The sequence below is a fragment of the Lepisosteus oculatus genome, chromosome 14, assembly GCF_040954835.1.
Source record: "Lepisosteus oculatus isolate fLepOcu1 chromosome 14, fLepOcu1.hap2, whole genome shotgun sequence".
Taxonomy (NCBI): Eukaryota; Metazoa; Chordata; class Actinopteri; order Semionotiformes; family Lepisosteidae; genus Lepisosteus; species Lepisosteus oculatus.
The window spans coordinates 4,229,826-4,254,923 of record NC_090709.1 but is presented as its reverse complement, the minus strand read 5'-3'; the positions used below and the strand labels follow the sequence as shown (position 1 = coordinate 4,254,923).

General features: G+C 43.0%; 1 protein-coding gene and 5 pseudogenes across 1 annotated transcript in view; 4 read left to right on the top strand and 2 right to left on the bottom strand.

Annotated features, from left to right (window-relative positions):
- Positions 1 to 25,098, bottom strand: part of LOC138243386 (proline-, glutamic acid- and leucine-rich protein 1-like) — a 46,711-nt gene that overhangs the window by 10,361 nt on the left and 11,252 nt on the right. The window lies entirely within an intron of this gene.
- LOC138218677 (5S ribosomal RNA) lies at positions 5,936 to 6,054 on the bottom strand (annotated as a pseudogene).
- On the top strand, positions 21,558 to 21,676 carry LOC138219126 (5S ribosomal RNA; annotated as a pseudogene).
- LOC138218137 (5S ribosomal RNA) lies at positions 23,648 to 23,766 on the top strand (annotated as a pseudogene).
- Positions 24,303 to 24,421, top strand: LOC138218828 (5S ribosomal RNA; annotated as a pseudogene).
- Positions 24,957 to 25,075, top strand: LOC138218947 (5S ribosomal RNA; annotated as a pseudogene).

Here is a 25,098-nt window from a genome sequence, read left to right as displayed (position 1 = left end):
AGGTACAAAATCGAGTGGCTAAAGCGGTAGTCGGAAAAGCGGGGTCGAGGTCCAGGGGAGAAGTCGTAGTAAGGCAAAGGTGTAGTTAGTACGTAAGCTCCTGGAGAAAATCTCAATCGTGAGCAATGACCGGGGGGCAGATGAGGGTTTAAGTAGAGGACTGATTGACACGTGCACGTTTGGTACGGGGAGAGCTCGTAAGAATGCGGGAGCGCTTGCCTGCGTGAGGGAGATTCGTGGCAAAACCAACAGAATCAACCTGAACTCACAGAAAAACAAGAATGCCCCCGAGACACCTGCACCCCCCCCGGACCACTCTGGTATTAACACCCCCAAACCCATCCATAACAGCTAACAAGACACAGAATTGGTGCAACCCTCCAACCTGGACCAAGAGCAGGATGGGACAAGAACCTGCACCACACTACGCACCCCTCATCCAGACCAGCAGGACAGCCAGACCACAGACAGCACCATCATGTAACCCCCCTGTTCATTCCAACAGAAAAGCCGAACTGACCCCCACCAGCATGGCGACGCTGCAGCTCTGGTCACACCAGCAGGCCCAATGGGCTCAGAGCTGGGGGACATACAGATGCAGCCATTCAAAATGCGTGGGCGATACCGCATTATTTTCCGGTATGCTGTACGCAGTCTACCGCAAGCTACCGGTAAATACTGCGAGTTACCGGTAAATACCGCTAGTTACCGTAAATTCTCCTATAATATGACAAGCAAAATAATAGTATCCGGAATTTCGGCAAGGTGGAGCTAATAAAGCTCAACCTCTCATGTTTGAGCTGTGGCCATCAAAGTCTTTAACGAAGATATTACTAATAGTATTAATAATGAATGACCTTGGACAAGCTGTAAGTGTAAACTCAAAGTATTGCCCTGGTCAACATTCTTTTTTTCATTGACCGTCTTTGTAAAAGTAACACCACAGCATTTCGCAATCACGCATTTGTTTCCAATCATGCAAAGTACAGTAATTTTTGAGAATCGATTCACCATGCCTTTCACATGCTCATAAAAGAGATTGATTTAGGAACATAAACATATTACTGTATGAAAACTGTACTGTATACAGTATGTATATGTATATTTAATTTCTTAACTGTGCCCGTTTAAGTATTGAATATTCATATCTAATTTTACCACTGAAGGGAAATCTTAGTAGCTGAGCATAAAAAGAATAGGAGCATACTGCAACGCGTATGAAGGCCATAAACGATATTAATTTTGGAACATAAACATACAGTATATGGCTGGTCTCGGTACTTTAAAGAAAACATACACGAAACATGGTTTCATTATGACCAGAATCGGTCTTGAGATATTTTTAACTTGATTTACAGTATTTGAGAGGTATGTCTTAACACCGATACTACAGTACGTAAATACTGCTCACGTATATGTTTCTAGGTTTATATTATGCATTTCATATGGTCAAATTACTTTTGAGCAACTAATAAGAAGCGCGAAACGGTATGCGCAGGGCGTTTTAGTTTCGTTTTACTGGGACTCTGCTTTAACAATGTCGCCGTGGATTGATTAGAGATATCAAGTACATACAAGTCATTTTTTAAATGTTGTAGTTCGTCTTGTAAAAATGTTACGAGTACATCATCTATCAACAATTACACAGGTTCTGTTTCCATATTGCGGATTTTGGTTACGTAATATTATTTTCTAAATTTCACGTTGTGAATATATGATTTGGGCAAACAGAGCCGCAAAGAAGTACATTATGGGTTGTTGTTTTTTTTTTTTGCAGTTTTATCTAGAACAAGAGATGCTTAAACCTTTGTCTGATTCTTGTGAAACTATCCACACGACAGTTACAGTACCTAGGAGTTGACTTCAGTGATGTCACTGATGGGATGTTTCTAAAAATCCATCCTCTGTAAAACGTCTTCTCTAGTTGTCCTGCATATGTATTCGCTAATGAAGCTGTGTGTTCTGAGCCTGGATCTCTACATTTCTGTATGAACCAGCTTAGAGGGCTAAAGACAGCTTGTGTTTAAATTGAGTGTAAGGCAATTTATGCTTCTAAAGTCATGGTCAGCATTTATTATTGTACTGTGCTGTAAACTTGTTCGGTGCCTAGTCACATTATTTTATAGCGTTTACTACTAACTACTAACTACTAACTAATACTAGCTAATTAAAACAAACCAGAAACGTGTTGTTCTGTCTAATGACATTACAAGTGGAAAGATTACAGATTTTAATCGTCTTTAATTTTGTTACGTTATACATTTTAGAAACATTTCATCCATACAAACACCACAAAACTATTTTCGATTGTATTTCTGAATAGTATGTTACACTTAGTTCACTGTTTTAAATACATCTAATTAAGAAAGTTAGGTGTTAGCATAAACTATTAGCAATCAATAATATTAAATTAAGCACTGTAATAAGCTGTTGCACTTTCCCCCGCATCTTTATATATATTTAAGTATATTTAAGTATATAATAAGTCTGACTATCATATAATAAGTTAAATACAAAACTAAAGAAAAAATAGGGTTAAATATAATTCAAAATATTTTGCTAACAATGTTAACTGTTTATGAATAATAAAATGTATTAACTAAGAAGTAGGATGGCACAGTTGTTAGTATGTTTTTTGTTTTGTTTCTTTTTCATAAATACAACAGTAGTACCTGATGTCTCAGTGGCTTTCAAAATTAAATTATGCATGCATACCTGTGAACTAGAAAGATAACTAAGATATCCATCCATTTATAATGGTGGCGAAGTGGTTAGCATTGCTATCTTGCAGTACTGGGGTCCTAGGTTCAATTCCTGCCATCCTGTGTGTGTGGGGTTTACATGTTCTCTCTGGGTTACATGGTTTTTCTCCATATGTGTGATATGACTCCCTCTCGCACTCCAAAACATACTGGTAAGTTAATTGGTTTATGGGAAAACTGGCCCTGGTGTGTGTGTGTTTGTGTCTGTCTGTCCTGTGATGGACTGGCGCTATAGCCAGGGTGTATTCTGCCTTGTGTCCGTTGCTTACTGGGATAGGCTCCAAATCCTCTGTACTGGATAAAGAGATTAGAAATGGATGGAAGTAAAGGCACTGGGTGGATGGAACTATACACAGGGTTAGAAACCCACTATGAAATGGCAGCATCTCACTGAGAATAAAATATCTTATAGTGCTGGCTTAACGAAAAAGCCTTTCCACCTCTCTTGCACATCAGTATCCATACCTAGTTATTTAAACAAATTGCCTCTAATTATAAACATCTTAATATGCTGGCTCTGTGGATCCGCATCAGCTATGTTTGCCCATTCCTTCAATTCATGTGCATCCAACACACAGTTCAATGCCAGCAACTACACATAATCTAAAATACAATCCTTATTTCAGTATCTATGTAAACATATAGTCTGTTAACTTCATCATCTTCATCAAAAGTATGCCTAACCCCATTAGGAAGTGTTCTTGTTATAAGTGTATTCCTCAGCTTTCCCCAAATTATCTTCTTCTTGCCAACATCTCTAGTCTTTTATCCTGCAATAACTCAGCCAACACTTAAATCTCCAAAAGCTGCTTGTGTTAATTTCTTTAAATCACAAATATCATGTGTAAATACTGGCCATGTAATACTCTGCATTGTGGAATAATAGTTTATTTTAAAGGGAACTAGAGAAATCAAGAAAGGCTTTTTTTCTAGAATTAATAAATGCACATCCTGTTCACTGGGGAAATTAAATCCACACTGAGCAATCTTCAATATGTTCAGAATATGACAGCAAGAATCCTATCAGGGATGCATTATACCTGTTTTCAAGTCCTTGCACTGGTTACCTATCAGATTTCGAGTCAACTTCAAAATCCTTATCCTCCTTATATACTGTCCTACAACTGTTATTATTGATCACCGAATTATTGTACTTGACATGACTTCATCCAGCCTTTCCTGAACGTCTATGACAGGCAGAGAGAGTGCTGTTTCTGGTCCGATCTTTTGCAGCTGAAATTTCACTGTTTTAAACGAACAAGAAATTAGATTGCTCAAAAATCAGTTATTCTATATAAACACAGCGTAATTGCCCTCCGAAAATCCTCTTTTTCTTGTTCGTTTTAGAGACCTTGATTGAAACTGATTTTAGATGTCAGAAAGGATTTATTTTCTCTGTATTTCCTACATTGCTTTGTCGAGATTTTAACTTTATATCTAACTTTATATCTAGGCTCAGATTTCAACTATAAATCGTACAGTAATTAATAGCAGAAAATACTGATGTTTTCCGCCCTCCTACCACAAAAATATGTTTTGTAGTTGGGATTAACTTTATTTCGTACGCGTAGCTACTCCGATTCGGACACCGAACAGTTAAAGATGGCGGCAAATCAGACACCCAGAGAGGGGGGGGGGGCGTCTTCTCGCCTCCATAACTAAAATGCCAAATAGGAATGGCTTAAGCGACATACACAGTTGTGTAACTGACAGTTTGAGGTAGCCTATCGTGTAAATTTCGCTGTCTGCCCCAAAGTCATGTGACTGATTTTTCGCCCTGTTTCGTTGGTTAAACGCAATGATCACAAGCACCACCATGGTAACTGGGATGTGTAGTTTTTAATTCCGTTTGAATTATAACTGTACGTACTGTCTTCATATTTGGCCAGGGCTTTAAAGAGAAGGCGCGCCAAAAAATTTTGGTGCCGTCGTCTCAACTTTAAAGGTACCCCCGTGCTGGAAGAATTTGACCTCGGAACGTTTGCCCAGCGTAGTTATAGTGGACATAAAAACAAGAGTTCGCTGGCATTATATCCTAGAAGACACAGACCGGCGCCAGACCGGTAAATGCTTGATGAACTAGGGATTGGACAGTTTCCAAGTGCTTGTACAATCGATGGAAATGTTCAAATAAATGTACAAAAGAAATAAACAAAATAATCATTTATTTATTTATCATATTGGCTAGCTAATGTCCTCTCTTTGCTAGTTAGTGGCTGTGTTTCTGCGTTGGGTAGTTTCTGAGACTGTTCTCAGGCGGAAGATGTAAACAGCTTAATTTTCGTGTTAAATAATTTTAAAAAATTAAAATTCATTCTATACAGCAATCACATATTTGGGTACCGTTTCATAAAACTTTCATGCTTAAAATGTTAAGGGAGAAATGGAAGACTGGTGTGTATTTTTTCTTTAAACTATCAAGACCAGCCATACACAGTACAGTTTATGTACATACAGTAATGTTTATGTTCCTAAATTAATATCGTTTATGACCTTCAGATGCGTTATGCTCCTCTTCTTTTTATGCTCAGCTACTAAAATTTCCCTTTAGTGGTAAAATTCCATATAAATATTCAAAACTAAGCGGATTGAAACGTGCACAGTAAAGACATTAAATTATTAAATCTTTTCACTACCAACCAATGCACCACGAGTGCCCCTGTCGGTCATTTTGGCCAGCCAATCACTTACCGCGGTGCCCTACGGTGCCCTGCGGGTTGGTTACTGTACCGCGGGTTTTTAACGCTCATTTTGAATGGCTGCATCTGTATTTCACTTCAGCCTTTCACTCTTGCTTCCTTCCAATGAGGACGGAGCTGCGGGAGAAAGGGCGCTATAGAGAATCGCTATGGAGAGCTGCTGCTGTGCATTGACATCTGAGCTATGTGGAAAACGATCTCAATACAATTCTGAAAAACGCGACACCCTGAACGCCAGCCGAACAAGTCTCCACAGCCGAAGCGCTGTGTCTCTTTTCAGCTGGCGATAAACCTTTCCTCGATCCTTTGCGGACTTGTAAAACTGTTCCTGATCAGAATAAAAAACGCTCACGCTAATACACAAGCACCCGTGTCTCGCCAAAGCTGACAAATAAACAGACGGACAAGCCGCACTGCACGTGTGAACAGGGGAATGAGCGAGCGAGCGGGGATAGGGCGCCTCCTGCGCTTAAAAGCTTACAGCACCTGGTATTCCCAGGCGGTCTCCCATCCAAGTACTTACCAGGCCCATCTCTGTTTAGCTTCCGAAACCAGACGAGATCAGGCGTGCTCAAGGGGGTGTGGCCATAAGCGAGAGCAAGGCTCGCTGGCACCCTTCTTATAGAGAGGACAGCTCTGTCACCTCTTTTACGACGCTGCTTTTTTTCCCTTGCGTTTTTCTCTTCTTCCCACGTTCTCTCTCTTCACTGCCTTCGTCCCCGCTCTATTTCACTTCAGCCTTTCACTCTTGCTTCCTTCCAATGAGGACGGAGCTGCGAGAGAACGGGCACTATAGAGGATCGCTGTGGAGAGCTGCTGCTGTGCTTTGACATCTGAGCTCTGTGGAAAACGATCTCAATACAATTCTGAAAAACGCGACTCCCCGAACGCCAGCCGAACAAGTCTCCACAGCCGAAGCGCTGTGTCTCTTTTCAGCTGGCGATAAACCTTTCCTCGATCCTTTGCGGAGTTGTAAAACTATTCCTGATCAGAATAAAAAACGCTCACGCTAATACACAAGCACCCGTGTCTCGCCAAAGCTGACAAATAAACAGACGGACAAGCCGCACTGCACGTGTGAACAAGGGAATGAGCGAACGAGCGAGGATAGGGCGCCTCCTGCGCTTAAAAGCTTACAGCACCTGGTATTCCCAGGCGGTCTCCCCTCCAAGTACTAATTAATCCCAACCCTCTTTAGCTTCCAAGATCAGACAAGATCAGGCGTGCTCAAGGGGGTGTGGCCGTAAGTGAGAGCAAGGCTCACTGGCACCCTTCTTATAGAGAGGACAGCTCCGTCACCTCTTTTAAGACGCTGCTTTTTTTCCCTTGCGCTTTTCTCTTCTTCCCACGTTCTCTCTCTTCACTGCCTTCGTCCCCGCTCTATTTCACTTCAGCCTTTCACTCTTGCTTCCTTCCAATGAGGACGGAGCTGCGGGAGAAAAGGCGCTATAGAGGATCGCTGTGGAGAGCTGCTGCTGTGCTTTGACATCTGAGCTCTGTGGAAAACGATCTCAATACAATTCTGAAAAACGCGACTCCCAGAACGCCAGCTGAACAAGTCTTGAAGTGGAAATCTAATAAGTAAATTGATTCTTAAAATGTAGAGAGCTTTGCAAAAAATATATTGGTGCTTTAAGATAATATATTTCAAGGATGTAAATGCTGTGCTACAGTACGTGCAGAATTTTAGAAAACAGTGCATCAACAAAGTACACTGTTTAGGTTACTTTAGAAGACAATGTACCAAAACAATATTTCCTGTCTGGGTCGTTAGAATTAGCTGAAAGTAACTGATTAGCTTTGAATAACAAATCTAGTGCTTCTTCTCTCGCTTTTTGATGTCATCTGTTTTCTCTTAGGGAAAGGGGAACTTTTAGAAGGGACAAAGCGCTGAGCTTTTTTACAGCGCATCGTCTTTTAAAAACCCTGTACTGCTTGTAACAAATTGAGTCTCTGGTTGCACTTTGCGAAGTGGCAGCAGGGCTTGCAATATTGAAATAAAGACCTTATTCAGGTGAGAACTCTCTCTTGTGGCTTCCTTGATAGTTCCATGACAATTTGAGGGCTCGTCCGGGATCAGAAACCTGAACGCGAACGGCTGCTGAAACTCCATCCGTCCCTGACAATTTTAGTAAAATTGGACGAACCTCGGAGAATAAATTGTTTATCCTGCCAGAGACGCATCTGGAGAATTGGCAGCTGTCTGACGCCAGTAAGTGATCCTTAAAAATTAATAGTTTGAGAAGCGAGCCACAGGGGTGTTCTCACGCGGGTTTGATGAGTCTGGGACTCATATAAAGAACTTATCTTAACACAGACGTATGGTTTTTGCTCTGCGGAGTAGTTGATGTGATAAGGTTCTAAGTAAGGCATCGATCGGTAAAAATGGGAAATTAAAATTCAAAGATGAAAATGGGACAGAGCAGTCCAGCAAAAGTACATGTACGACAAATTCAGAGAAACAATTATAGCCTGGGTTAGAGTAAAAAAAAATGTTTTATGTTCATGAACTGTAAAGCTAGGGTAATAGGTGTAAAGGAACTTGCACATAATTTATAAATGATAATTAGGGGCCCATAACTATGAAGGATCTTTGTAAGTGAATCAGAATGGACAGAGGAAAGTTGAATTAGGAAAAAGAAGTTTCCTGAAGAAGGGGAAACTTAGAAGAGAAGGAGAAGAAAGGAAAGAAAGTGAATTGGAATACTTATGTAATGGAAAGAGGAATCACAGAAATAATGGGAAGCTTAAAAAAAGACTAGTCTTGAAACTAAAGAACAGCAAGCTGCAGCTAAAGTCATGGCCATGCCTTCTAAAAAGAAAAAGTCTCCACCGAAACTAGAAAGCGGTCCGGAGCCAAAGCCTTTTCACTTGTTTGTGAAATGCCAATGTGCACTTTTACAGGTCCAGTAGGAACTCCAGCATATGTACATTGACATTGGTCTCCTAGTGAATTATTTGCATTAGTTAAGTCTTTTCCTAAATTGCCTGATGACCGTAAAGAATTTCGAAGAAAGCCAAGCCTTGTTCTTGATTGTCTTAAGCCTAATTACAGTGACATAACCTTGTTGCTAGATCATATTGTTCCTAAAGGTTTACAACGTCCTCTAAAAAGGAGGAGGCAGATTGGCGGATACGTGACCCAAATGATGAAGAAGTATCCATCTAAATTAATCCACACGGACATGGAGAGGAAAAGTTAGGCGCCCGCTTCTAAAAAGAGGTAAGGACTCCTCTTTTCTAAAAAGTCCCTTGTCCTCTCCATGTTGCTGTGGTGCTGAAGCAAGTACAACAGAAAAATGAGTTAATGGTGTATATGTTTTTAGATGCCTGTTTTGTGAAGGTGGGGTAGAAAAGGAGGGATTGCTGAAGGAATAGCGTCTCGCCCTGCCCGTGCGAAACAAACCAGGTGTTGCATCCTGGTACACGACTGCAGTACGGCTGAAGGTAGTAACTAGAACTGTACTTGCAGAAGAGCCGAAAATGGTAACTCGATTCAACTGTGTGTTTAAAGCCAGGATTTGGAACCTGGTCCGTGTTCCCGAATTGTGATAGTTCGTCAGTTTGTCTCGACTGGGGGGTTCCGCGGGGCGAGTGGGGGACATGAAAATGGTTTGGTGTGAAGAAAAAAAAAAGTTTGATTAATCCAAAGTGAAACTTAAAAGAAATATGTCAGACGGAATTTAGGCTGAACAGGAATGTAGAAAAGTGTATGAACATTTGGATAAAAATAAACAATATTTAGAGGAATATTTGAGAATTCAACAGAATGTCATAGATGAGACGCAAAAATCTCTGATGGAAAAGCTAAAAGCAATGGCTGAACGAAACAAAGTTATATATGCAGAAAAAGAAACAGCAAAAGAAGAAATAGAACGCCTTAAGAGAGAATCTAGGAGAAGGGTGGGAATTAGTGTGGAGATTTTTGAAAGAGCATTACCCACCGAAAACTGATTAGAGAAAAGTAACAGCATGTCAGCAGAAGGAAGTGAGGATGTTTCAGATTTTACAGAAAGGTTTATAGCTTTATGGATAGTATACTCGGGGTTAGCCGATGAGAAGGAAGTGAATGAAGATACTTCCACAGTAATAAAACAAATTTACTTGAGTGGGTTAAAACCTGATGTTGCCAAGAATGTGCAACTATGCTTTCCTGATATTACGAACAGAGACAGATGTGATTTAATAACTCGCGAAGCATGCATGCAGAAGTGCGAGCGCTGCAAATGGGTGGTAAAAAGACTCTCAAGGAGGAGAAAAGGGAGCCGCCAGTTTGTCGAAATTATTGTGCGACTTTAATGTTATACCGAGATATAAAACCCCAAAGACAAAACTACTAATAAGCTGGTGTGCAGTTACTTAAAAAAAGGTGTTTTTTGTAGAAATTGTAAGAAAGAGGCTTGATTTCACAATTAAAGAACATGTCAGAAGCTGAAACGAGAGCCGTGCGTGAACTAACAGTTTTAATCTAGTAAACCTCTCTGTAGCCTTCTTAAATTTATCTCAGGATTTAAATAAAAGTGAAATAATCTTAACTGTAACCAGAAACTGGGGGACACAGGAGCACAGCTGTCCTGTTTTTAAACTAAAACAGCATAAAGATGTGATATAAAGTTTTCTAACGGGTAACAGGAGGCTACAGGAGAAGGGGTGCAAGGGTTGTGTTTAAAGCAAATATAAGCTGTCACAGTCTGCTTGGGAAAAGATGTACAGTTTCAACTACTGATGTGGGTGGGGGACACCCCAGACCTATTTTAGGCCCAGACTGCAGCATTTTATAAGGAATTACTGCATGAAATAGCATTTATGTGAACTAACTCAATAGAGTTATGTGATATTGTGATTGTTTTACCTAATTAGGGAATCCATAAGGCCGGGCTTCTCGAAGTATTGGATCTAAAGAGGAAAAAAAGGAGTATAAAACCAACTACATGATAAAGCCAGGGTGAGCATGGAGATAGGCATCGTCTGGTGGGTTATTATTATTCAGGACCCCTTGATGCGGTGGCCAAGGGGCCGTGTTTATGTGTTGTGCAGGCTACCTGCCTGGCTGTATAAACTGTGAATAATCTGGTGTAGAACTAGCAGACCGAATGAAAATATTTAATTGAAACTTGTAAATATGCTAAATGGAAAATTGTAGCAATTTATATAGACTGTATATATACATTTGGTGTATGCCACAATTTTGGATAGCAGTGAAGGAATAGGGATTTCCCCAACATGGCAGGGACTCCAGTCAAGAATGCTGGGTTTGTCTCTGAACTGTTAGAAGCTTTGCAGCTACTGACTGAAGTAGCTGTGGTAAAGTATAAATCACATAATAAAGAAATGTTTCCAGTAACTCGAGGGAACAACTTTACAGATGTAGCTGTCAGGTGCACAGTCCTGGTAGAACAGGAGTCTGAGACCCCTGTGAGACCTCTGTTGGTGAAAAGGGGACAGCTACAGGATATTCAGGCTGAGGCCTCTAAAGCAGAGAAAAGGACATGGTTTGAAAAGAGTGTGGTGCTGCCAGCACACTGGACGCTCTGCATGCCCTCACAGCCTAATGCCCTTTGTAGCTCGACTAATGCACTCTGTCGGACACCTGGGTGTGAGTCAAATGGTATGCCGGTTACCCAAACCTGGGTGGGGACCATGTTTGAAGCAGTAGCCACTTATGTGGTATCTCAATGTGATGCTTATCAAAGGAACTCAACTACAGTTCAGGTGCAGGTGCTACAGCTAAAAAGGCCTGCTCCTGAGAAACCTTTCATGCAGTAGCAAATGTTTACAACCTTGGCTCTTATAATCTGTTTTCCCAGTGGGTTGCTGTCACTGCCTCTGTGTCTACCAAACACTTGATGATGGAGATAAGCCCTTGGTGGGCACTGCCCTACCGCATGTATTATGATCAAGAGACAGGCTGTGGCTGGATTATTCGGGGTGAGATGGACTGAGATCACCCTCAGTCTGCTGGAACAGTGGAATGAAGGAACAGAAAAGATTGACTAGACATCAGACTGAAGGAACGCCATGGGATGCGGCTGGATCAAACAGAACTGTGTAATAGAGCCTGTTTGATATCATCACAGGCCAATCAATGAAACTTCCTGGAGGGATGAATTTGGCTAATGGATTGTTGAATTTGCTAATTCTCTATTGTAGTATTGTAGGTTGTTAATTGAAGTGGTGCACGGGGCTGGTGAACAGGTGCTGGACGCTTGGAGACCTCCAGTAGAGGGAAGACACGATCTGATACCTGGCGAGTGGGTGTGGGTGAGGAAGATATACCCTGCCAGATGTTGCAACCCTGCTGGGAAGGACCATATCAAGTGCAACTGACTACCGACTCTGCCATCTGAGTGACAGGATGAGATCGCTGGATCTACGCATTGCACTGACACCGAACCACTGCACCAGAGACTGAGTGAACATTATTATATTGTCACTGTTTCTGTGTTTGTTGAGCTTCCTGAGGGGGGGTGACAGTGTACCTGTTAAGTGTAAGGAGTTTTACTTTTATAAATGGGAGTAATCCCCTTTGATAGAGGTGATTATTTAGGTTTATTGGCATGGGTAAATAGCCCTGCTTTTAGTCTGAGTGTAACTCAGATGTATTAGAATGGAAATAACTGTATGCTCCTCGCTATAATCACAGTTTTAGGCCATTCTCTATTAGGGTGATAGACAGCTGTTTAGGTGAGCAAAGACTAAACAGTACTTGTATTCTAGACAATTATTAGCAAATTAATGACTTAGCAAAGCACATCTATGATGAAGAAAAATACATAGCATAATTAGAATCCAGATGATTGAGGCATTGGTGCATGGCTACTGTCTGTGCTAGGAACCTGGAGAGGGTCTCTGGTTCAATACATATTTGTGTGTCTGGTATTATTCGTTATAATCATACTGTTAATATCCTGCTTGAAAAACATGTGGACTAAAGCTGCTGCTTCTGTGCTAATTGTACGCCCTGAAGGGATCAATATAGTTTTAAGGGGGGGTTACCCTTGGGAGTGATTCCCCTAGATGCACATTATTATTATGATTTGTTTGTTCATAATAAGATGTTTTGCAGGAACGGGCCAATGAGAAATTTTACAACTTCAGCTAGAATTGTTCTGCAAAATGGCACAGCTGAGGCAGTGGAACAATGTGTAGATTTTTCTAAGAGTTATTACTCTTCTGGTGAAAGACTTCAGGAAAAAGAAGTGGTGTTCACTCAGGTGGAGGGGGCCGTACCACGGCTGCTGACCACTGCAACTGCTGTGAAAGTCACGGAAAGGGTGCCCTGAATTCATGCTTCCCACTGTAAAAAGGTCACAAACGAACTGAGCAAAGCGCAGGAGTGATGTCTCCACAGGGATAGATGGGGATCACATGCTTGGGACTGATGTGCCCAGCCTTTTTCCTTTTTATGTGGAAGCCTGTCACCACCCAGAAAGAGGAAGAATCTAAATGCGAAGCCTCTTTGTATACAAACTGGCTGAATGAAACTGATAATGAGGGGGATATGAGTAATTTGTGGTATAAACTTATAAATCATACTGTAAAGTTAAAGAAATTTAATGCATCTTGTTATGTATGTGCTTTAATGCCTCATTCTACAGCCTCACCCCTTTCTCTCCTGGTTAGAATCACTGTTTGGGCCAGGGGGAATGTTTTTCTTTAAGTTACTAACACCGATTATAGTAGCTGTGATACTTGTCTTCCTGTTTTTGTGTTGCTGTACGACATATATTATTCCAATGCTTTGAAATATGGTAATGAATATGTTTGCGCATCAGTATGTTCTGATAAGAACGCAAGAATCCGAAGTATGGGAGCCTCCCGGGAGTCCATATTGTAATGCCCTCGCCTGGTGGTGAGGAGGAAGCGCCCCTAGGCGCTCGTAGTACCGCTGGGCATGCTGGGAGTGGTAGCCGGGGAGAGTCTGAGGGTCAGCACGATGACCAGCGGCTGACCCTACCTGTGTAAATAATGTCCTAGTAGTTCTAGTGCCCTGTGTAGTCTTGTAAAAGTATAGTGTGTTATTAGGTAATTACCACCCTAACTATGTGTACCTGTTCCGTCAGTCTCCTCATGTGTGTGTATATCCTGTGTTTGGTTTTGTGTTAATGCTTGTTTGTTAATCGCGTCTTCACTCGCCCTTTGTTCTGAAAAGAACCTGCAAATGCTACAGTATTTACTTTATAAACACCAGTATTGACACTTTGATCAGTATATTTATTATTAGTAGCCAGTCTTATAAATTTACAATTTAGATTAAATCTGGTAACAGTTTTACAGTTAATTTAAATCATCAGACCACTAATGGAACTGAGAGCTGGGTGGAAATAAAACCAGGATACACATTTTAACCTCCAGGATCAGGAGTCTGATCCTCCTGGCTTCTTTACTCTGAAGATTTGTGTAAAACTCTTAAAAGCGCTTATTTCAGGGACTCGTGCTTGTCCTCTACTGCTCCACACGGGTACGCTTTGTAACACAATAATCTGCGATGTAAACTTTTTTTTTCTGTTTAATGAATTTTATTCCTAGGTTTGTCGCTCTCCTTCTCCAACTGTGATGATTCGATTCTCTTCACAGTCCGGTGTGTTTTTTTTTTGGGGGGGAGATTTTATATCTGTAAGAAAAGCCCCCCGGGCTCCGGACAGGAGTCTCCTCCAGCTCTGCTTTGTCAGAAAGAGCGCTGTGACGTCACAGACAACAGCCAGAGCGCCGGGATCAGAGAGCGAGAACGTGGAAGGCGCGAGGAGCGCACGCAGGAGAATTATTGATCACTTATGTATCGACAACCAATTTATTCAACTGAAGGACCATAGAATAATCGATTAACTTCACTGATTGGTGAGTACTGATTCTTTTCTTGACCCTGTTTAAATATCTAGAAAACAGTCAATAAAGACTGTATCGATCAATTACCATAGTGCGTTTAGTGTTAATAATGTTCAATCCGAAATTAAACAATGATTATTCATATTATTATTTAGGTAACTCTATCCTAGAGCTAGAAAATTATATTCCAAGTTGATAAATGTATGTAAGTAACAGTTTAAATGCATTTTTTCCAGTGTTTATAAATCATAAGTATGGTAACCACGGCAACAGCCGGCACGTCACTGTATGTGGCTAGGTGTCTCGCATTCGTCACAGAGAGTGTATGTGACGTCACGGGCAGCAACTAATACTACTACTAGTGTATTCATTTTAACATTAGTGAGAGTACAACTGGTAGTTTTAATGGTAGTGTTCATAACAAAGTGTGAGTATTAATAACAAAGCGCTTGTTTGTTAATCGCGTCTCCACTCGTCCTTTGTTCTGAAAAGAACCTGTAAATGCTACAATATTCTTTACTCAGCAGCTTATTAAAAACAGCTCCCGTGATGTTCAAACCGATTTTTTACACAGAACACTGACACAGCTTTGCGTTCTGAATCTCTTTTTCTCGTGCGTTTATTTTATGTGGCACAATGCACTGGGATAAGGGTATTCTGTTCACAAACCAATAGCATTTAAACCACAGCACCCACAATCCTGCAAGTAAGTGTTTTGCACACTAAGCAGAGAGCACTGTCTTCCTCGTTAGTATAGTGGCGAGTATCCCCACCTGTCACGCGGGAGACCGGGGTACATCAGGACGGCCACAACGCAAAGTACTGACCCCTATACGATCACGGCGAGTTACCGATACACACGTGACAGGGCGGAAAAGGCTGTGCTCTCTTCGTGTGACATAATTTGGAAAAGTCCTGATGTTGCATTTCAACTGAGCCCCAGTATACATCGACCCTTGGACACTCTGAGTGACAACTCTCTTGCGTGTTTTCTCATATTTATGTAGTTTGCTTGCATGATGCCCAGAACAGCGGGGTTGTGTGCTCCCATATGGTCTAGCGGTTAGGATTCCTGGTTTTCACCCAGGCGGCCCGGGTTGAAAACTCCATACCCCCGGTATGGGAATGTGTCAGTTTTGCCTCCTGCTTTCCAAAAGATCAGCACCGTGTACGAAGGAGCTGCATTAAAACTACTCGAACGTGCAAAACGTGCGAGAAGAGGGGGCGCTTGTTTCCAACTGAAACTTCTCGCGTGTGAGACGAGCTGATCATCGCTGCAGAAGGTGGGAGGGTTACTCTGGTAGACAGGGCTGACCTTCGGCAATAGGATTTATACTCTCCAAGATGATATTTGCACTTTCTGGAGAGGCGATTTTCTCCACTTCAGTAGCCCGATTTCGTCGATTGCGTGGAGAGGGCTGTAGAATGTGGCGCCGCCTTTCCTGCTCCGTCCATGACAGGCGTGCTGGTCTCTGGAGAGAGAGCATGGTCCATCAGCGCACTCCAATAAAGGCACTGGAAGCAGCTGAATCGCATTGGCGAAGCTCAGCGCTGGGCCGCTGGGCACGTTTTACCACCGTTCCCGTAGTGTAGTGGTTATCACGTTCGCCTCACACGCGAAAAGTCTCTGGTTCGAAACCGGGTGGAAATAGACTTCTTTTGTCGCCACGCACAAAAGGGGATTGGGGATTCGCCTAGCGCTGTGATCGAACAGACCCACTCACCTCTTAGTGTGGCAGGATCTGCACAGTGCATGTCGCAGCGCATCCTGCTTTCACTTCAATGCGCGTCCTGATGTACCCCGGTTTCCCGCGTGACAGGTGGGGACAGGTGACAGGTCCTATACTAACGAGGAAGACATCGCTCTCTCCGACCCCGGCATCGTGTCCCGACCCACCGTGCTGGAAGCCGACGCGTCCTCTGATTCCTTTACGGAGCAGAAATGACAACCGAGGAGCCGAGAGATCATTTCAGCATTTCGCGTCTGAACGGAAAACACAGACGACCAACTCGGAATGACTTGCCTTTGACGCTTTTCAAAGCCTTCTTTGTGGACGACGACTGCACCGCCTAGCAGATACAAATGGGTTGTACAACTTTGTACAACTTTGAACTAGCTTTGTACAACTTTGAACTAGCAAATGGAAGAGGGCTAAGCCCCCTCTCTTTTAGCCCAGGTTCGATCTGTCTCCCAGAATCACCAGGGCGAACACACACCCGTGCCGTTGAAGTGCTCTGCTTCACATTAATATACATACTTAAAACAGTATATACAGTGCCTTGCGAAAGTATTCGGCCCCCTTGAACTTTTCAACCTTTTGCCACATTTCAGGCTTCAAACATAAAGATATACATGTTTTATTTTATGTGAAGAATCACCAACAAGTGGGACACAATTGTGAAGTGGAACGAAATCTATTGGATTTTTGAAACTTTTTTAACTAATAAAAAAATGAAAAGTGGGGCGTGCAAAATTATTCGGCCCCTTTACTTTCAGTGCAGCAAACTCACTCCAGAAGTTCAGCGAGGATCTCTGAATGATCCAATGTTGTCCTAAATGACTGATGGTGATAAATAGAATCCACCTGTGTGTAATCAAGTCTCTGTATAAATGCACCTGCTCTGTGATAGTCTCAAGGTTCTGTTGAAAGCGCAGAGAGCATCATGAAGACCAAGGAACACACCAGGCAGGTCCGTAATACTGTTGTGGAGAAGTTTAAAGCCGGATTTGGATACAAAAAGATTTCCCAAGCTTCAAACATCCCAAGGAGCACTGTGCAAGCGATCATCTTGAAATGGAAGGAGTATCAGACCACTGCAAATCTACCAAGACCTGGCCGTCCCTCTAAACTTTCAGCTCAGACAAGGAGAAGACTGATCAGAGATGCAGCCAAGAGGCCCATGATCACTCTGGATGAACTGCAGAGAACTACAGCTGAGGTGGGAGAGTCTGTCCATAGGACAACAATCAGTCTTAAACTGCACAAATCTGGCCTTTATGGAAGAGTGGCAAGAAGAAAGCCATTTCTCAAAGATATCCATAAAAAGTCTCGTCTAAAGTTTGCCACAAGCCACCTGGGAGACACCCCAAACATGTGGAAGAAGGTGCTCTGGTCAGATGAAACCAAAATCGAACTTTTTGGCCACAATGCAAAACGATATGTTTGGCGTAAAAGCAACACAGCTCATCACCCTCAACACACCATCCCCACTGTCAAACATGGTGGTGGCAGCATCATGGTTTGGGCCTGCTTTTCTTCAGCAGGGACAGGGAAGATGGTTAAAATTGAGGGGAAGATGGATGCAGCCAAATACAGGACCATTCTGGATGAAAACCTGTTGGAGTCTGCAAAAGACCTGAAACTGGGACGGAGATTTATCTTCCAACAAGACAATGATCCCAAACATACAGCAAAATCTACAAAGGAATGGTTCACAAATAAACGTATCCAGGTGTTTGAATGGCCAAGTCAAAGTCCAGACCTGAATCCAATCGAGAATCTGTGGAAAGAGCTGAAAACTGCTGTTCACAAACGCTCTCCATCCAACCTCACTGAGCTCGAGCTGTTTTGCAAGGAAGATTGGGCAAGAATTTCAGTCTCTCGATGTGCAAAACTGATAGAGACATACCCCAAGCGACTTGCAGCTGTAATCGCAGCAAAAGGTGGCTCTACAAAGTATTAACGCAAGGGGGCCGAATAATTTTGCCACCCCACTTTTCATTTTTTTATTAGTTAAAAAAGTTTCAAAAATCCAATAGATTTCGTTCCACTTCACAATTGTGTCCCACTTGTTGGTGATTCTTCACATAAAATAAAAAATTTATATCTTTATGTTTGAAGCCTGAAATGTGGCAAAAGGTTGAAAAGTTCAAGGGGGCCGAATACTTTCGCAAGGCACTGTATAATCACATCTCATTACATTTTGACACGGTACCAGTTATATAGCAACAATTTATTTTTTTCTGGTGCAAATCACATTCTTTACTTAAACATGATAATGTTTTTCACAGTTTCTTGAGATATTGACCTATGCTCTCAATTTCCCACAGATTTTCTGCTTCCTCCCTCCCTTCTCTCCACAGATCTCTGAGGTAATAGTTCTCTCGGGTGAAGAACAGGGCCAGGCTACCTGCTGCCTTGACTGGGACCTCGATGCCTTTGAACAGCCCCATGTTCCTCACTCTCCACAGGGCGTCTTTCCCACTGTTCACCACGGCCCAGATCCTGTCAAACACGTCAGGAGGAAGTTTGACAGGAGAGATGCCGTTGTAGCGGCAATGCTTGTTAATAAGACAGAATTAGGCGGTGGTATTCTGTCCTAAATGAGGCCCCATCTCACCCTCCATCTTTGTGGTGCAGCCACAGAGAAAGTATTCATGCAGGTTGATTTAAGATGTTTTCTTTTGATAATGGACAGCTCCCAGATGGGGATGCACTTAGCTTAGCCTGGCTATCATGATCAATGGTCATCCATTGGTGCCTATCTGTCTAGGGAGTGCCGAATGGACATCTGGACTGCATTCCTAAGTGTCAAGAGTAAGTGACTCATATCTCACCTTGACCAACCAATCAGGGACTGGCAGGGCGTGGTAATACCACGTGGGTCTCTAATGCCCGCCAAACTCTCAACCAATCAGCACACATCTATGTCTTGGTCAAAAAGGGAGCGCAAGCTCAGATCGGGGCTCTCCTTGGCCATTTTCGCGCATCCTCAGAGACAATCACGTGACAACTGCTGTTGTCTGCAAAGGGACTTGGACTTTGTTCTAAGCGCGAGGCCGAGGATCCCATACGTACTCGGAATTCTACCAACGTGAATGATCCACTTGATCAACGGCAGCCTACAGTTGGACCCTCATCGACAACCTGAATAGCTTATTCAGAAGCAGCGCTGGACCAGAAACGAACCAGCTTCTTCCCAGGCAAAAAAGTGACTTGTGAGGACTCGCGGTCACACTCTGTGCATAGAGACTTTCTACTAGCCAGCTGGACTGCTGGTAGATCTCCTCGGAGCAACGACAGCCCTGCGCGCCGCAGTTAGATTCCTCCGCCCGTCCTACTCCGAGCTGTACCTCAACTGGTTGGCCGGTAGCCAGAGGACGCCGGGACAACGCCCATTGGACAACCGCTGGAACAGAGGCTGCAACAGAGCCTGTCAGCTGGTTTGGTGTTCGTGCCGGGAGATTCCAAATCCATACACAGTGGATAAGTAAACCCCATGTTCTACATTGTGTCTCGAGAATTCAATTGTACCTCAACACAAGTTGTTATCAATTTAATTAATGAGTAATGTATTTACTTCCGAGTTTAGAGTAACAGTGGGTAATAACACTGATTAGCGATTTGGTAACCTAACGATATATATTGACATATATTCTCTGTTGTGTATCTCTTTGTGTTTGCATCTCTTCGAGATTATATACCTTGTATATTGATAACCCTCACAGTAAGGTCTGCAGCTCGTATCCAGGCAGACTAGTATATGTTTGGTGCACAATTTATATTAATAAATGTATCTAGTGTATTGAACCCGTGTGTGTGCGTTGTTAGTTGTTCTGACGATTGATTTTCTAAAAGCCACAACGAACAACCTCGTGATTACTGCTACAATTAATAATTGTCTCAGTAAACCCATCAAACCTCTACAACCACGATACACCACCATAAACTATATTAATTTAGGAACATAAACATATAGTGTAAACTGTATATGGCTGGTATTGGTAGTTTAAAGAAAAAATACACACCAGTATTCCACTTTCTTCCTAAACATTTTAAGCATCAAAGTCTTACATGTAGTAAGATTTTACCACGTTTCGGAAACGTTTTTACATGCTCCTTCTGACCATCTTAACTTTATATACTTTGTGAAAAGTCATAAGATATTAACATTTTCTGTGAATGTGCTCGTTATCGGAGTAAACAAAAGCATACTTTTAGAATTTGATTAATAGGGAATATAATATGGAATCACGTACCTAAAGAAATTAATAACGATATAATTATTTTTATGTACTATAGCTCAAATAGTAGTATAATACACTTTCTATGGATACATGTGCTTCTACACAACGCAGAAGCACATCCACAAGTAACATTACCTAGCTAAGAGAAGACATTGGCTAGCCATTATGATAAATACAGTGGAAAAAAGCAATTGGGAAAATAAGACCTGCTGATCTGTTATACATACCAGGAAGAGAACAGAATATGATTTTTTTCTGTTCGAAACGTGTGTTGTCTTTATGAAATTCATGTATTTTAAACGTTTAATTAAGAAGAAAAAAACTTACAGAAAGATACTAAGCTGATCACGAGATAGAAAGATCACCCGTTTTTCGCGCATAAAAAATGGCTATAAACTGGGTGAACTGTTATTAACTGGAGTCAACTGGGTGAAAACACATAATATGAACATGAAACAAAACAAAAAATAAAAATAAGATACAATACAGACATTACAGACATTAAAACCGGTGTCATGGAAATATAACTATCAAGGAAGCCACAAGAGAGAGTTCTCACCTGAGTAAGGTCTTTATTTCAATATTGGGAGCAACCAGAGACTCAATTTGTTACAAGCAGTACAGGGTTTTCATAAGACGTTGCGCTGTAAAAAAGCTCAGCGCTTTGTCCCTTCTAAAACTTCCACTTTACCTAAGAGAAAACAGATTACATCAAAACACGAAAGAAGAAGCACTAGATATGTTATTCAAAGCTTATCAGTTACTTTCAGCTAATTCTAACGACCCAGACAGCATATATTGTTTTGGTACATTGTCTTCTAAAGTAACCTAAACAGTGTACTTTGTTGACGCACTGTTTTCTAAAATTCTGCACGTACTGTAGCACAACAATTACATCCTTGAAATATATGATCTAAAAGCCCCAATATATTTCTTTGCAAAGCTCTCTACATTTTAAGAATCAATTTACTTATTAGATTTCCACTTAAAGACTTGTTCGGCTGGCGTTCGGGGAGTCGCGTTTTTCAGAATTGTATTGAGATCGTTTTCCACAGAGCTCAGATGTCAAAGCACAGCAGCAGCTCTCCACAGCGATCCTCTATAGCGCCCTTTATCCCGCAGCTCCGTCCTCATTGGAAGGAAGCAAGAGTGAAAGGCTGAAGTGAAATAGAGCGGGGACGAAGGCAGTGAAGAGAGAGAACGTGGGAAGAAGAGAAAAACGAAAGGGAAAAAAAGCAGCGTCGTAAAAGAGGTGACGGAGCTGTCCTCTCAATAAGAAGGGTGCCAGCGAGCCTTGCTCTTGCTTACGGCCACACCCCTTTGAGCACGCCTGATCTCGTCTCATCTCGGAAGCTAAACAGGGATGGGCCTGGTTAGTACTTGGATGGGAGACTGCCTGGGAATAGCAGGTGCTGGAAGCTTGGAAGCGCCCTATCCCCGCTCGCTCGCTCATTCCCCTGTTCACACGTGCAGTGCGGCTTGTCCGTCTGTTTATTTGTCAGCTTTGGCGAGACACGGGTGCTTGTGTATTAGCATGAGCGTTTTTTATTCTGATCAGGAACAGTTTTACAAGTCCGCAAAGGATCGAGGAAAGGTTTATCGCCAGCTGAAAAGAGACACAGCGCTTCGGCTGTGGAGACTTGTTCGTGTAGGGAAAACCGGTTCAGGGACGCCAAATATGTAATCATAGTGGCTCTCTGAAGGCACCAGTTCTGTAGGGTTTGGGCATTTACTGAGACAATTATTAATTGTAGCAGTAAATCACAAAGTTGATTCTTTTGATGGCTTTAGAATCCAACCATGCGACATAACTCAAACAACGCGCACACACAGGTACTAATACACGAGGATACATTTATTAATACATAGAATATGCATATAAACCTAACAGATCTTATCGAGAGGGTTATCAGAATACAAAAGGTATATTCGATCAGTTACAAAGAGTTACATATATCAAGAGGACATACGTTCAGTATATCATTCATTTAGACCGTTTCGTAAATGAACTTGGTTATAACTTCTACATTAGATACTCAAACAAGTACATAACTCTTAGGAATTAAACTGATATCAACTGGTTGGGATAACAATTGAATTCTCAAGCTGTAATGCATTGAACTTGAATACTCATCCAATCTTTGGGGATTCAGATCTCCTGCGGGCACAAAGAAACAGTTGCAGGCTGTTGCTGTCCAATCCGCGCTCTCTGGCTCCGTGCCAGGCTGTGCTGTGCGGCTTGCGACGGTGCGCTGCTGATGCTCATTGTTGGCTTTAACTAGCAAAGTTTGTGCACAGGAGAAAAGATGACTGTGGGTCCCAGCAAGTCAGGAAGAGGACCGGTTCGTTCCTGATGAAGAGCTAGTTCTGAATAGTAATTCAGCTGTCCACAGTTCCGACCTGTTCACGAGGCCTGCTGCTGGTTACTCTCTGGCAACCTCCACTCTAGACTTTTAGAACAAAGGAAAGTTCTGGCACTCGGACACACTGGCTGTTCCGTGGTTGTCCGGGCTGAGTTTCAGGATGGTCAGGAGGTTTGCTGCGAGAATGTCCTGCCCTTGGGAGCCTTCTGCTCCTGGGCCGTCCTGCCCTGGAATTCTCCTTTGAATTCCCTTTAGAACAGTCCACAGAATCCTCTCCAGAATCTTACTGAATCTTGTTGAATCTGAATCTTGTTGAATCTCACAGGCTCTCTGTGTTGCCTGTTTTTACCTGGAGGAACTTCAGCTCATTGATTGGCTGGAAGTTCCATGGGCATCAGAGTCCCATGTGGGTTACTCGGCCCTACCAGTCCCTGATTGGTTGATCAAGGTGAGATATGAGTCACTTAGTCCTGACACTTAGTAATGCAGTCCAGATGTCCAACTGGCACTCCCTAGACAGATAGGCACCAATGGATGACCATTGATCATGATAGCCAGGCTTAGCTAAGTGCATCCCCCCTTGGGAGCTGTCTTTATCAAAAGAAAACATCTTGCATCAATGGTTTCTCTGTGGCTGCACCACAGAGATGAACAGAGAAATGAGGCCTAATTTGGGAAAGCTCAGAAACACTTAATTCTGCCTTATTAATAAGCCTCGCCGCTACATTCGGCTGGCTTTCGGAAAGTCGCGTTTTTCAGAATTGTATTGAGATCGTTTTCCACAGAGCTCAGATGTCAAAGCACAGCAGCAGCTCTCCACAGCGATCCTCTATAGCGCCCTTTCTCCCGCAGCTCCGTCCTCATTGGAAGGAAGCAAGAGTGAAAGGCTGAAGTGAAATAGAGCGGGGACGAAGGCAGTGAAGAGAGAGAACGTGGGAAGAGAAAAACGCAAGGGAAAAAAAGCAGCGTCGTAAAAGAGGTGACGGAGCTGTCCTCTCAATAAGAAGGGTGCCAGCGAGCCTTGCTCTCGCTTACGGCCACACCCCCTTGAGCACGCCTGATCTTGTCTGATCTCGGAAGCTAAACAGGGATGGGTCTGGTTAGTACTTGGATGGGAGACCGTCTGGGAATACCAGGTGCTGTAAGCTTCTAAGCGCAGGAGGCGCCCTATCCCCGCTCGCTCGCTCATTCCCCTGTTCACACGTGCAGTGCGGCTTGTCCGTCTGTTTATTTGTCAGCTTTGGCGAGACACGGGTGCTTGTGTATTAGCGTGAGCCTTTTTTATTCTGATCATGAACAGTTTTACAAGTCCGCAAAGGATCGAGGAAAGGTTAATCGCCAGCTGAAAAGAGACACAGCGCTTCGGCTGTGGAGACTTGTTCGGCTGGCGTTCGGGGAGTCGCGTTTTTCAGAATTGTATTGAGATCGTTTTCCATAGAGCTCAGATGTCAAAGCACAGCAGCAGCTCTCCACAGCGATCCTCTATAGCGCCCTTTCTCCCGCAGCTCCGTCCTCATTGGAAGGAAGCAAGAGTGAAAGGCTGAAGTGAAATAGAGCGGGGACGAAGGCAGTGAAGAGAGAGAACGTGGGAAGAAGAGAAAAAGCAAGGGAAAAAAAGCAGCATCGTAAAAGAGGTGACGGAGCTGTCCTCTCAAAAAGAACGGTGCCAGCGAGCCTGGCTCTCGTTTATTGCCACACCCCCGTGAGCACGCCTGATCTCGTCTGATCTCGGAAGCTAAACAGGGATGGGCCTGGTTAGTACTTGGATGGGAGACTGCCTGGGAATACCAGGTGCTTTAAGCTTTTAAGCGCAGGAGGCGCCCTATCCCCGCTCGCTCGCTCATTCCCGTTTACACGTGCAGTGCGGCTTGTCCGTCTGTTTATTTGTGAGCTTTGGCGAGACACGGGTGCTTGTGTATTAGCGTGAGCGTTTTTTATTCTGATCAGGAACAGTTTTACAAGTCCGCAAAGGATCGAGGAAAGGTTTATCGCCAGCTGAAAAGAGACACAGCGCTTCGGCTGTGGAGACTTGTTCGGCTGGCGTTCGAGGAGTCGCGTTTTTCAGAATTTTATTGAGATCGTTTTCCACAGAGCTCAGATGTCAAAGCACAGCAGCAGCTCTCCACAGCGATCCTCTATAGCGCCCTTTCTCCCGCAGCTCCGTCCTCATTGGAAGGAAGCAAGAGTGAAAGGCTGAAGTGAAATAGAGCGGGGACGAAGGCAGTGAAGAGAGAGAACGTGGGAAGAAGAGAAAAACGCAAGGGAAAAAAAGCAGCGTCGTAAAAGAGGTGACGGAGCTGTCCTCTCCATAAGAAGGGTGCCAGCGAGCCTTGCTCTCGCTTACGGGCACACCCCCTTGAGCACACCTGATCTCATCTGATCTTGGAAACTAAACAGGGATGGGCCTGGTTAGTACTTGGATGAGAGACTGCCTGGGAATACCAGGTGCTGTAAGCTTTTAAGCGCAGGAGGCGCCCTAT